General features: G+C 38.7%; 1 long non-coding RNA gene across 3 annotated transcripts in view; it reads right to left on the bottom strand.

Annotated features, from left to right (window-relative positions):
• LOC131378563 (uncharacterized) overlaps nucleotides 1-10,509 on the bottom strand; it is a 32,392-nt gene extending 21,883 nt beyond the window's left edge. For 2 of the 3 annotated variants that reach the window (XR_009207878.1, XR_009207879.1), the window contains exon 1: nucleotides 10,431-10,505. This is a non-coding gene — a long non-coding RNA (uncharacterized LOC131378563). Of the gene's footprint in view, nucleotides 1-10,430 lie in introns of all 3 variants that reach the window. The other variant, XR_009207880.1, reaches the window with a different exon arrangement.
• Nucleotides 10,510-13,525: the final 3,016 nt, after the last annotated feature.

Genomic DNA, 13,525 nt, shown 5'->3' with positions numbered 1-13,525 from the left:
CAGGCAGCGGTGGCTATAGATGCCTTGTCAGTCCATGCCGCTGCATACTAATGCAGGAGAGCATGCCCATAGGAAACCTGCATTGTCTTTTAATTTCACTGGAGCCCCCTGACAAAGGAATTTAAAGCCCATTCATCGCGTCAAGCAGATTATGACACTGAATTGTTACAATGTTGATTTCAGAGTGGTGCTGAATCACAAGGCCACTCCAGTTTTCAATCACGTTTTGTAATTATTTACTTTCAGCAACGTGAACTTGAGCCTTTACTGCAAGAAAGAAAATTAGCATGTAGGTGAAGAGCTCTTTCACCTTCTTTTTTAATGCCATTCTAGTCACGAGGTGCAGTTTGGATGCGCCACTTGCTGCTGAGTAGCTCCATAGTGGGAATGAGAATAATTATTGAATTGAAACTGTGCACCAGCTTGGGAGATCTGACGTTTCATAAGCCTGCCTGCCAGCTACCTGGATTCCATTATGCTGGAGAAATAAGCTTTTTACTAACACTTTGGAAAATAAATTTCCCATTCTTTTCTCTTCCTTTTGATCTATAGCATAAAGAGGCTGCATGCGCTGAGGTTGATACGACGCATGGAGCTACGCTGTGCTGATGAGAAGAGTAAGCAGCGTTAGAGCACACACACACACACAGACAGACATTTTATCATCAGGAAGTTCTACGGCAAAGCCACGAACTACAGCTAACTAAAATGCACTGAGACATGTTAATCCAAAATGAAAGCAAGAAAAGAATGCAATATAATTTTACGCTAAATCGTTTTAGCGGAGGTATGGAATTATTTAATATGGAAACTGAATGCAGGTGTCCCGCTTCAAAATGTCTGTATTAAATCAGGTCCATTTTGTTGTTTTGGTTTTTTTCTCCTTGTTTTTCAGCAAAAAGGAACTCTTCATTTTGGCTTTCTATCTGGTAATGAAGTGTCTAAATTAGAGGATATACAAGTGGATTCCTCCTGGTTCTGGAAATAACCTGACAGCCATAAGACCTAGCAGGAATTTTCACAACCACTGCATTCACTGCATCAATGCCACAGTCTAGGCTGGCAGCATCTGCTGGAGAGCAACTCTTCAGGAAGAGTGGGTAGTGAATTCATATCTGCACATAGTTAAAATTAATCCACTTACACCCTTAGAAGCAAAAGCCCCTTTTTGTAATATTGTGAAATTTGTAGTATTTTTTGCATAAAAATTTGGAAAATTCTTCCAAGAGTTTTTTTTTCCTAAACAAAACAGACAACCCTGCTATTCATCCTTTATGGTGGGAAAAAGGATGAAGCAGAACAAGAACATGATGAACCTAACCACTCTAGGTCAATCCAAAATTCTAAAAGTGACCACAGAATATAGAATATCTTGCCTTTTTGCATTATTATTATTTTTTTTCCTTAGTTCCTGAGAAAGAGCTATCCAATTCTTTTTTAGTTTCAAAATTAGAAGGAAATGAAGTAGCTGAAAGAGTGAAAAGCTTGCATAACAAGCTCTGTTAAGAAAATACCTTTTTTAATCAGGGACTTTAATACCCAGGTCACATGGAATTCCTCCTGGTTTTGGACTGAGTGCACCAGGCTTCCTGAAAACTGATTAATGACAACCTCAGCTTTCTTAAAGGGTGTGAAAGATACAATTAGCATTGCATATGAGGGTTAGCCAGTGCCTATTGCACCTCCTAACTGCTTGGTATTCTGGTGCTGCAGATCAAAGGCAAAATGTCTTGCCATGGCTGGGGCAACTGGCTGCCCTTATATTTCTAGTGGTTGCATTCAGGTTTCTTCATTGCTTCTATTCTTATTTGAAGGAATAGAATTTGTCCCTTCAGAGACTGAACAATGAAAATCTTGCTTTATAGAGAGGTCAGAGATAAAAATTTAAGTAAATATGAACTGACAGGAAAATATGTTCTTTTTCTTATCTCATTCCTTTTCTATTTAATTTCCTTACCATGCTGTATGCTTTGTGGTATTTATGAGCCTTTGTCATAGTTATTAAATAACAGAATCCTTGTCTTTCCTGGTCTGCTAGTATGAACATTTTTATCTTTACAACCATTGTTACAGCATTTGTCCCATACAAAAATCTCCATTGCCTGAGCACTAGTGCCTCTGACTTAGAATGAACTCATGTTTGAATAGCACATCAGAGCATCTTTCTCATGCATAACTCAAAAGATAGCATCACAGAATCATTTATGGGCTGCAGGTTTAAGAAAAAAAATGTCGGTTTTATCACAGAATCATAGAATGTCAGGACACAATATGTTTGAGACAGTGATGCATTCAAGCACGGAGCTGATGGAAACCTGTATGCACATTCAAAGGGAGATCTCCCTGCTGATGCTTGGCATTTTCCAAAGGAGAGAAGGAGAAATGAAAGAGAAAAGGAAAAGAGAGAATGTAGAAAGGTAAGAAGAATGGGAAGGAAGAAGAATTAGAAAACTCTAATGAGAATCTCCCAAGGATAATATTGGAAAGATTCCCTATGAAGCATTTCAAAATAATGAGGCAAATCTCTTTTTGGGTGTGCCTCTTCCTGGTCAAGTATTTCCCAATATCAGACACTTGACTTCAATGGGTGACTTAATCCTGTACACATCTACAAGCTTATTACAGCAGGTTTTTCTTTTCCTGAGGGGCATCTGGACAGGTTTTTTGGGGGTTTTTTGTTTGTTTGGTTCCCGCTTTAATTTACACATGAATAGTTAATTCTTCTAATGTATCTTCAAAATTGTAAAAAAACCTTCACATAATATTTTAGATTTGTAGAAGATTTATGTACTTAGTGAGAAAATAATTACAATTATTTCATGTCTGTCCTTGCTGTATCTCATTCTGACACAATGGATAGCGTTGAAGACCATCTCTTATCACAAACCCTAGTGTTCACAGACTATGCAGGTCAGGAAGAAATACAGATTTAAGGTATGTTGCAAATCACAGAAATAAATAAGCATGAAATGCAGTGAAATAAGAATCTCTCATAACTGTGAGAAAATCCAGACACAAATATCTTACATTCAACTTTAAAATATGGCTCACAAATTGAAACCAGAACTGCCGTAGTAACCACTAACATTGTTGAAAAGTACTCAATAAAAGGGTGAATATCATATTTTTGAGAAGGTGTGCAATATTTTTCTTCCTGAAAGTTCATCCTCTTATGAAACTGCAAGGAAAGATTGGGGATATTGATTTAAAGCTCTCAATGGCAGTCTATTTTCTTGTGGTACGTACAAGAACTTTCATAGTACTTTCAGGATTAGTTTCCAAGGATTTCTGATGGCCTGGGACAAGCTTAACAATTCCACTTTTCAAGCACTTGTATGGACTGAAATTAAAATACATACACACACCAAGACATGCATAGCCACACAAACACAAATAACAACAAAAATTGTAAACCCTATCTTTTTACTGGCTTCCAAGTAAAGAGAATTAATAGAAGAAATATCACCTTAATCTCTCCATTTATCATGTTTATTCCAAAAACACACACTGCCTCTATATTTAAGCTTAAGAACAAGGAATATTATAAAACAATAATAAACTTTCAGAGCTAATTCTGAGACAATTTAAAATCTGCCTCCATAGTTATTATGCCATCCTGTACTATTCAAAAAGAAGGATTTTAGTAAAATTTCAATCTTAACCTTCAGTGTTAAGATTGAAGCAATAATGGCTACAGAAGTCTCAGAAAATCTTGTCTCTGCAAAGCATTAAGAGAGGGACAGAAAACCCGTCTGTGTAATGCCACTTTCTCTTGCACTGCAATTATGAGGAGGAGCTTTGTTCCTGCAGTTCATCTCTCTCTCAAAGAGCCAGAGCACACTTGGCATTGCATGAGAATTACACAGTGGCAGTCACTATTTATGAAACTATTACACAGATGTATTTGGCAACTATCTATTTAATCAATACCATAAATGCAAATGTCTCTCATGAAATAACCTCTCCAGGAACGAAGGAGAGCTCTTCTACAAGACCACATCAGATAAAAGAAATCATAGCTACAGGGTGTTGCCCACACTGTAAATTAATCTTCTAGTCCATTGCCAGGTAAACCTCAGAGGAGCTTATGAATTAATTGCAGAACATTCTGATCTTCTTCCTCCCCAACCTATTCTAAAATAGCAAATCATTCTTCCATGTGACAACAATGAAACCATTCTATTAAGAGTACAGTTCCTACGTACCAAAATCCTCCTCGATTCACGCAAGGAATAGGGAACACAGGTGATGGTGCTGAGGAGGGTGATATAACCCATTTGGGAACTGTATCTCTAAGAGCTAGTTTCACCTTTTTTGAAATGCAGGTCTGTGGAAGCCACTGCACTAGGTCACTATTGCATCCAGGGACAGCTTTTCTACATGACTGGGCTGGGGAAGGAAGGCTCTGAGGTGAAGGGAAAGATGCAGAAAGCAGAGCAAGGTCAAAAGTTGGCGATTAATATATAGGAGTTAGGTTTGGTTTCCAAAAATTCAGTTCTCACAGCTATGATACAAAAGCATGCCTAATTTAACACCTTATTGATATGAACAACAGGTACTTATCCCAGGAATAAAAGGGGACTGATGAATACACATTCGTGGAGTTACGTGGCATAGTTTAAGTCCGAGCAGAGCAATTTTTAAAACTCCTGTGCCTCACGGTTTGAAGTTAAAAAATGCTCTTATCTTAATCAAACTCATGCTTGGGAACTGCCTGGATATTTCCTTAAAATTCCATTGTAGGAAAGGGAAAAAGAAGGAGTAGACAGTAAATAAGGTCAGCACAAGTACAGTTATTGAAAACCATTGTGACTTTTCCTCTTTATTAATTTTTCATTTCCAATGCCATGAACAGGGAAGGTTGCAAGCAAGAGAAACAGGAGCAATGAACACTTTTGGTTGAGATCTCTTTTTCACCAGTGACTTAGTGATATATGCAGTCAAATGGCAAATATCCTCATCCAATACAAGGTTACATACCAGATTTCTTATCAGAAATGAAGCTTACAGATCCACTAACCACAATTCCTTAAAAACTGAGTAAGAAGCAAACAAATGAGATAAGATACTACCAAAGAACTAAAAAAACCCTGCAAATAACTTTACCACAATAAGCAAAATAAACCATAAGCTAGTAACTGGTCTGTATAATTTTTTTTTTTAAATGTCTTTGTTTAGGATTCAAAATAGTTTAAGTCTCCTGTCTCAGCAAATTACTCCCCAGGAGCCAGGAGTTCCAGAAGCAAGAATATTCTTGCAATATTTGCAGTGTATTAAAAATAGTGGAAATCTAATATGCAGCTTAATATAACCTCAGGGCTACACTTACCAGCCCAAAACACCCTCTTAAATGGGGTAAAACCAAGACAAGTCTGGCATCACAGCAGCAGGCAGCACTGACAGCGTGATAAGGGTGCTGCCACAAGACAGGTTGCTACAAGGAAGGCTGTTATACTTCAATTATTTTAGCTGAGGAATTCAGTAAGACAAATATTATATTAGCTCCGTACCTATACCAAGGTGGTAGAAAAAAATTCCGAGAAGGACATTGAGTGAGAAAGCTAAAATGGCAGCTTTTATTTCTAGTCCTTTCAGCAAAAAAGGTCTACAAAAATTATTGATTTTTACTGAGTTCTGCAGAACTTTCTCATGCGATTTGTCAAGAAATAAAAAAAAAAAAAAAAAAAGGAGGATCTTGCTTCACTGGGATTTTCAGACAATATTCAATGTGACTCAAAAGAGCATTTGTACCCATTTAAACTCAATTCAATATCCAAGTGATATGGGAGAACTTGTTACTAATGGAGTGAGAAATGGATGTATTAGAAAAGAAAAACAGAAAAAAGAAATTAAATAGGAGAAGAAATTGCTGGTTTAGATATTCTGAAGTTACTTGAATCATCTGTGGTGAGAAGTTTCTGATAAGCCATCTCACTTTTATTTCTTCATGTCAGTCAACTCAGACTATACCCCAATCAGCAAGAAAACTATCCATAAAGGAGATTACTGTTGCAAATTATAATAGACATGAACCCAAGATAAATTTGAAACCCAGGAATTCCATCAGCATCTATAGCGATTCTAGAAGATCCTCTAAAGTAATATTTTATATAATTTTGAGTATTTGTTTACTGTATTCTATGAATACATTAAAAAGCATCGAGTTACCAGTCTGTAGTAAGTTCTTCAGAATATTGTCATAAGTTTTATTAGAAAAACCTGGAGTGACTGCCAAAGCAAAGTTATCCAGAAAACTACAAGCTCATTTTTACTATAGAATTTTACAAAGGAAGTCTATTTTTTACCGAAATTTTGCCAACTCAAACTCATAAAATATTAGACTCATAAAATGAAGCAGATTAAAATCCAACTCCTTTTATGTTCCCAAATACCATGAAGTGAAAATGAGTTCAGGGTCTTAGGCTGCTAAAGAAAACATTACTTAGATTATTGGTATCATGTCTTGATGTATTTACAAATGAGTTGTCTGAGCACATTTTAAGGGAGATGCAAAGCAAGGAGAGGTAGATGAAAATGACTGAAAGCTGAGAGGAAAAAACCAAGATGAAATGATGGCTCACAAAACCAGGTCCACTTCCTGATTACAAGTGAGATTTTTAAAACTGGGTGCATTTTCAGAGACAGATCTGAATCCCTGTGGATGTAATGCTGCAAGTTGTAGGAGGTAATCACACATGCTACAAAGGTGGATGTTGGGAAGTTGTGAGGGAAATAGCAATGAGATTCAGAGCAGAAAAATATGCTGGAATGATTAAAACTTCAGACCGGATCCTACTTGTTTTCACTTCCATAAGATTACATCGTGTCAAAATGTAAAGGCAAACAGGAAATCAAATGTTTAATATTCAGAGCATTCATCAAACACCATATCTCTTACAGGTAATCAGGGGGATGCTTGTGAAGCCAATAAGCTCCTGTCACTTCTCTGTCTTCTCTCTGCATTGCTGTTTGCCCTTACACAGGGAAAGAGGGAAAACCTACTCTCTAAAAAGCACTCGTGCCAGTAAACTCAGCTCATTTGAAGTACCACAGGCTCTGCCAGTTCTGATGGTTTTGGCAGAGGTTAATGGTAATTAAAGATGAATCTCACTAGGTAGACTTTTGATTTGGAATTTCAGGAAAAAGGGATATAAAAAGAAATTAATATAGATATTGCAGGCTTATATATACATATATATATATATGCAAGACTGAGACCTGTTCCTCAGGTATTTTTAAAAATCTGAAGCTCAAATTCCCTCCATTTTTGAGACAGAAAAAAACAGACAGCAGGCAACTCTCAACATATGGATGTACAATCAGGAGAGAAATGGCTTTTTGACATATTCCTCTTCCAATTGTTTCAAAATTTCGCAACTGATTGAAAATTTAGCTGAGGTCCTAAGTTCCCAGTATAATATCTCAAGAGAAAGCCAGCTTACACTTACAGACCCAATATTTACTTCTTCTAGAACTTAGCAAGAAGGCTTGTCTTCCTGAATATGAAGCTCATGAAGAGAAGACTGGGTTGGACTGTATCACCAGAAGATTCATTTATTCAAGAGGAATCCTCAGCTCAATCTTCAGGGCAATCTTCTTTCTGATTCATAAACTTTTCAGAATAATCAGAAAGGAGGCTTTTGTGTGAGAATTTCCACAAAGGCAGAAACTGAGGTGATAAAGAAGTGCAGGGAAAAGCATAAGTCTAGTGCTGAATAAAGGAAAACCAGTCTCTAATTTAATTATAAAATTGAATGTTGATATAATTACAGGCTGGTTATACAAATGGACAGTTTATAGGATGCCCTTTCATTTCTGATTTTGAAAAACAAAGATCTCAGACAACTCCAGTTGCCAAAAAAAAAAAAACAAACCAACAACAACAACAAAAAAAACAAAACAAAACCAAACAAACAAAACCAAACAAACAAAACAAACAAAAAAACCAACCAAACAAAAAAAAAACCGCACAAAAAAACCCCGCATCCAGAAAACTTGGTTGAGATCCATAACCCCTTAAGGATTTTTTCCCCACACAGTACACATGGTGAGTTTCATAGTAGAAGAGAAGTGCAATTACTAGATGGGGAATTCCTGAGTTTGATCCTGTGCATTAGAAATGAACGAGAACAACAATTAACTGGGGACAAGTCTGAGAAGTCAAACTTGCTCCATTCAACACACAGAAAATAACAGGCATTAGGCAGGACATAATTGCATAGGGTAATGGGGGAGTAGAAGATTCAAACCCCAAACCCCAGTGCATTGGGGAGCATAGGATAATAAGTTAGGCATTTTCAGGAAGGGTTTGCGTTCATCCAGGCTCACTGGACTGAGTGCAGTCACTCGGCTAGATCTGGTGGCCACAGACCCAGTGAGCTCTTGAAGCTCTGTAAGTTCTGCCCTGTGAGGGCTCATTAACTACCAGGGTTTATTAGCTATGGGGAAACACATACTAAATCCACAAAATCCTTTTGGGCCAAGGATAGTTAGCCTGTTCAGAGCCCAATGAGTTGAAGGATGCACAGGGGAGTTCTCCAGGAGGCTCTCTGTAGGCATCATCTCATCTCTAACACGGCACATTAGACTCATTCCCAGTCATAACAACAGACCCAGGCTGCTGGAAAACCTTCTGCCCGTGCTCAGACCACAAAAAATAAAAAAATTAGACATGACATTTTGGACTAGAGTTTCATACCTAGGCTAGCACATCACTGTACTGCCGTTCATCAGGTGTCCCACAGCCACTATTTAAAGGCAGATATTTTATTTATATGATATATACATATTGTCTTCAGTGAGCATTTTATCAGCTTTAAGAGTTGTGAGGAAGTTTGCTGGGCCCATAACCCAAAGATCAATGCATTTTGGGCCCCGCTTCCTCTTCATCCCTTACTGAGTGAACAGATTTTGTCTTGCTTTTCCTCTCCTGCCCCTGAGGGTGCTGTCTAGCATCAAGTGGTGTCTGAGAAATAGTACCCAGGACCCAGCACACTGCATAACTTTGCACCTCTTTTGAATCCTTAAAGCATTTTTATTTCAAATATTCTGCCACTTTATCAGAGTCTTGCACCAGGGGTGAACTTCCAAACTGCTGGAGAAGAATAATCCTCCAAAAACTGGTCAGTTTTCTCCTACCTTCCATGCCATTCACAATTATCCACCCTCAGGGCCGATCTCTGAAAGACCCTCCTAAAAATCTACTTTGTAACTGTAAACAAAACAGAATGTGACAGCACTGAGGAGACTTGGCAGAGCTAGCAACAAGAACATGCTTGCCTTAACATGTAAGAGCAAGTCTAAATCCTCAAAAACTGTTAAAACAAACCTGAAGGAGAGAAAGGGGAACGAAAAGCTGGGGAAAAGCATCCTCCTCTGTTATTAATGGACTCTCAAAGGTAGCGCCCCCAATAGGGGTAGGAAAGCAACACCAAAGGTACATCCCATATGACCCTCATTCCCTGAATGTTGATGAGCTGATATCTCACGGTGCATTAACAAAGCAATCCTGATCCCTCTCCCTGCTCTGAAGAAGAGCACCATGATGGGCACATACTCAGGGTTAGGTACTACGGCCATCTGAACAAACCAAGCAACTTTATGACATGGGGCTCTGGATATGATACAATGCATTGCTTACACAGAATTTGCATCCAGCCTGCTCAAATCTGTTGTTATCTCTTTAATTCCCCACATTGGGGGGTTAAAGAGATGGTTTGGAAATGGTACTCCCTAATTTAGTGCTCTCACTAAAAACTCCCCAAGCCACACTACTCATTCCAACTTCACCTCTCCCTCCCTTCCCTCTTGTGGTGGGCAGCAGAGAGGAACTGGAGACACAAAAGGTAAAGATCACATGTTGAAATAAGAATAATACACTGTAAACAGCAATGAGATAAGGAAACAGACAGTAAAAAATATTAATTTAAAAAGCATACAAAAGGGAGACTGATTCACATGCAAAGATGTTCACTGCAGAACTCAACCCAAACACAGCCACAGAATCAACTAGAAAGGAAAAGACCTTTTAGATCAAGTCCAACCTGTGACCTAAAGAGATTTTGTCAGCTAGACCATGGCATTCAGTGCCATATCCGATATTTTCTTAAACACTTCCAGGAATTAGTAACTCCACCACCACCTTGGGCAGCTCATTTCAGTGCCCAATAACCGTTTTCATTAAATGCTGCAATAGCCCTCTTGTTAGAGGGTAAAGATGAGTCAAGACACAGACTTCTTGTTAAACACAGCATAAAAAGGGTCCTGGTTTACTCCTCTTCATGGCCTAGTCATCTTAACTCCAGCCACTCACTGACTCTGGCTGCAGCAAGCTCCTACTGTAGGTTTCCCTTGCAGCCTCTGCTGGTTATTTCCTGCTAAACTCTGACTGCAGGTTCCAACAGCAGGCTCTAATGCAGACCCAGACTGACCTCACAGCAATGATTCTCTCTCCCCAGGAGTCTTCTTCATGAGTCTGTCATACTCCTCAAGCTTTCTCCTCCATGATTATCCTTCTTTTACCAGCTTACCCACCACCCCCCCCTTTTTTTTTTTTTTTTTTTTTTTTTTTTTTTTTTTTTTTTTATCTCAATCATCCTTATTGGATACAGCTGTTATTTATCAGGGTGAGGCTGTATTTGGGTAATTAACAAGCTGTTACTTACCAGGGACAAGGTCGCCTGTATTCCTTTCTCCTTCAGTGAAGAACTTCTTCCTTATGTCCGACCTAACCTCCTCACTGGATTTGTGTTCCAGACTCTGTACTAGCCTTGTTGTCCTTCTTTGGACAAAACTGAGCATCCCTACATTCTTCCTAAACTGAGGGGCCCAGAACTGGACACAGCGCTCAAGGTGAGGCCTCACCTGTGCAGAGTACAGGGGCGGAATGACCTCTCTGCTCCTGCTGCCCACACCATTCCTGATCCAGGCCAGGATGCCATTGGCCTTCTTGGCCACCTGGGCACACTGCTGGCTCACGTCCAGCTGCTGTCACCAGCACCGCCAGGTCCCTTTGTGCCTGGGCACTGTCCAGCCACTCTGTCCCCAGCCTGTAGCACTGCAGAGGGTTGTTGTGACCAAAGTGCAGGACCCAAAACCCCATGTTGTTTGATTGGGCTCCTCTATCCAGCCTGTCCAGGCCCCTCTGCAGAGCCGTTCCACCTTCAGAAACACCACCTGGTTCCCCCTGGACTGGCTTGGGGTCAGTGTCACCGCACTGCTCCATTGCTTGTTCGACCAGAAGGAACCCCTTCTCCCCACCCCTAGCAATAACATGAGGTTGTACAGAACAACCTCGATGTCCTGGTCATGATCCTCCTGCCTGCTGCAAAAATTTAACCCTGTCCTGGCTGGAACAGGACAATTACATGATTAACTCAAGGTTTGGATGACTCACAGTTTAACGTGTCTTTCTCTGATTTCCCAAAACCTTGATATTTCTTACAGCATCACATCTCTGTGGCTAGGGAATAGAGACAGGTGGTTGTGAGCAATCATCTCTGCCACGATGCACAGGTGCATAGTTTTTATCCAGTTGCCACACACAACCCATCAGATTCAACTTCTCTACTCTCCAAAAAATTATATATAAATGTGTGAAGATAATTAAAATTAAGAAGAAAATTACGACACCCTAGCAATAGGAAAATGCCTGAAGTGCATTATAAACAGAATCCCTTCCTCCAAAACTATGTGAACAGTTATGCACATAAATAAATGCTGAAAAGTGACAGATAGTTAATATAACAACATCTTGAAAAATGTTTTATTTCTACAAGTTTTTAAGTATCATATAGAGCTTAACTCTATCACTTTATTTTCTAATATATATTTACACAAAGGTCCTTATATTATTTGAATGCATATCTTTGGAAACATATACACAATTAAAACATATATGGAGGAGTATATGAAACACAGAGACATGCCTCAGATTTGTTCAAACCTTTCTCTCTCTGTCGCTACAAGATGTTGCGCAGAGACTGTAAAAGACCTAAAGCTTTACATTCCCCTTGTGGGAATACTACAACATAAATTTTCCAGCAGATTCTAGCCTCTCACACTCACAAATCTGACCAAAAGGTTCTCAGATTACTAAAGTAACCTCAGACTATTAAAGTGTGCAAGATTTTAAAAGCATTTTTATTTCTTGATGGCAATGATTTTTGTATATGCATATATGCATATATATATGTTTGTGTGTGTGTATTTCATTTTTCAGTAAGTGTGGTATATTGCAAGAACCATGAATTTAAAGAATTTCTTTTGATTGAGACCTATATTTCCATTGTCTGATGATTTTTCCTTATCTTATAGTGCACAGAACGCTGTTGGCTGAATTGAAGCTCCATTGAGTGAAACAATCGGATTCAACCAAGAAGAGAAGAAAAATGATCCTCTTAGTGGCACTCCCTAGCACATGAGAGAAGTGCTTAACTTGTGGTGGTTATTGGCAGTTTGTACAAATGATAGTGCACAGGGGTTTAGGTTAACCTGTTTAGTTTTACATAACCTGAGATACTAAAAATATCCTTATTCTGAAGGGCTGCCAGGCAGTAACTCAGCATGACATAAATTCTGGAGGCAGCTTCATGAAATGGCATACACTGTTATTGAATTTTTAGCGTTCAGTGAATATTGGTCATGATTTACAATAATTTTGAAAAATCAGCATTTGTAATGGGATTCTCTTATCTCTGAAAAGCATTTCTGACATTCAACAGTGCATTGCAGAATTGATTTATAATTTTATTCCTGGTACACATTCCAGTTGCATAACAATATACTGAGATTCTGACATACTGCCAGTTCTTGCTCCTTAAAGAAGCAGGAACTCTACCGATAATGATTGGAAAACTAAGACATGAACAAAAAAACAAACAAAGCAAACTTTTGTGATTAAAGCACTTACGTGAAGGAGGCTCAGATACATCAGCCAAAGACAGCGCAGCTGCAGCTTTTGCACTGGCAATTTTTAATTTGTTCAGAAATCACCTACTTGCTCCTCAGTGCCAGATACCCTGTGACTTCAATATTTATAAACAAATCTCCAAATGTCTCTACATTTCCAAAGCTTCAAAACATTTATGGACCATTTTAACTTTTCTGTTAATATGGTGGACATATTATTCCTTGCCTCTTTACTGTTTTAAGTCCATTGGATCTTCAGGCTGCTGGGACTTCTATTGTTTTGAGGGAGTTTTGCCTGATACATTTATCATCCATACACTGAATGCTAAATACAAGCTGAATACAAGAAACTAAACTGTTTTGATTTTTGTAGGTTTCTGCAATGACTTCATGTGAGGGGTTTAAGGGTTTTTATGATATCTATTCTGACCCAGCACTATTAAAGCAGGTCCAAAGTGGTTTGAATTCCTACCTACATTTATGAATATGAGAAAAAACAAATTCTTTCTGATTCAGGCACTATACTTATTTTCTGTACTCAAACAAGTGAATGCAACATATTGGGTGAAAGGCTCATTCCTGAGAATACTGGAACCTAAGCCAGGCAGCAACTCCC

The sequence above is a fragment of the Hirundo rustica genome, chromosome 5 (assembly GCF_015227805.2).
Source record: "Hirundo rustica isolate bHirRus1 chromosome 5, bHirRus1.pri.v3, whole genome shotgun sequence".
Lineage (NCBI taxonomy): Eukaryota > Metazoa > Chordata > Aves > Passeriformes > Hirundinidae > Hirundo > Hirundo rustica.
This window is presented reverse-complemented; position numbering and strand designations above follow the sequence as displayed.